A 1,324-nucleotide genomic window follows, 5' to 3' on the forward strand; every position below is an offset into this window, starting at 1 on the left:
TCTGCCCACCACGGGTATCGAAACCCGGATTCTAGCGTTGCAAGTCCGCAGACATACCGCTGTGCCACTGTGGGGCAACTCTTCGGCTACTCTTTACTAACGAAAAGTAGGATAAGCATTTTGGGTGAGGGGATTCGAACCCATGACCTGTAGATTGCGAGTCGAGTGGTGCTCCTAAGCGTCAGGTCATGCCAGGTACTTCTTTTGTTTACGACTAATTTGTGTAATTTAAGTGAAAGTATACATGAATAGTTACAACAGGAAGTACCGAACAATTTTTGTAAGGAGTTATGAATTAATATATTCTCTAGTTTTTAATACAAACTAGATAAATAACGGTAAGATTATTATGAAGTTTAAATGTTCGGACATAAAGAAAAGATCGTCTTTTGCTCGTACTGGATCTTAACACTTAGAGTGCGATGGAATATAAACTATCAGGTTTTAAAAAAATACAAATGTATACTCGATGTACTTCCGCAGAGTTCCCGAAAGTGTTCTGTTTCAAGAGTAATTAAAACCAAAATTAAGAGTAAAAAAAAAATATTTTTTGCTTTTGAAGCTCGTATGTCAAGCTATGTTGTAGCCTACAGAGTGCACAATTCTTTTCGTGATTCATAGCATTCGCACGTTTTACTGACGTCACAACAATACAAATTGCAACGTTAAGCGTCCCTCATGTGACGTCGTTTTAATTTCTACTGACTGACTGACAGACAGACAACACACTACTGCATTGTGGTGCGAGTGGTTAAAACAGGTGGCCTTCGGGCCCCCTTTCGAAGAAATGAGTAGTAATTCAACCTCAGAAACAGTTGAGTTGGTTCCCTCGATATGTAACGATGGAAAGTGACCCAATAATTTTGGAAATGAAATGGAATTTTCAACTGAAAAATCACACATGCTGGGAATGTTAGATGTTTCATCTCTTGCAAGAAGCGCTATGAAATCATACTGCAGCTCTTATGCATTGTATCATACGCATTTACTAAGTCACTAAAAGTTACTCACAGGGGTGTACCGATCAATACGACTGCTATCAGTTATTTTTGTTGATTATATTACAAAACATTAATACTGAAACGACCCCCAGTACTTTCGAGCTGACGTGAAATGGCTTCGTACAACTTCTACATTTAATAAATGTTGGGTGATAATACGCACCCTCCGTGTTAGTATTTTTTGATGAGTTAGCTTACTATACAAGTGAAATGTTATAGTTCCTATTGGCATTTGCATAGGGAAATATAACTTAAAATTTAATGTTTATAGAACATGACTATTCTATTAAAACTTTTATAGACATCTGAGAAATTACGGAGAC

The sequence above is a fragment of the Limulus polyphemus genome, unplaced genomic scaffold (assembly GCF_000517525.1).
Source record: "Limulus polyphemus unplaced genomic scaffold, Limulus_polyphemus-2.1.2 Scaffold1506, whole genome shotgun sequence".
NCBI lineage: Eukaryota > Metazoa > Arthropoda > Merostomata > Xiphosura > Limulidae > Limulus > Limulus polyphemus.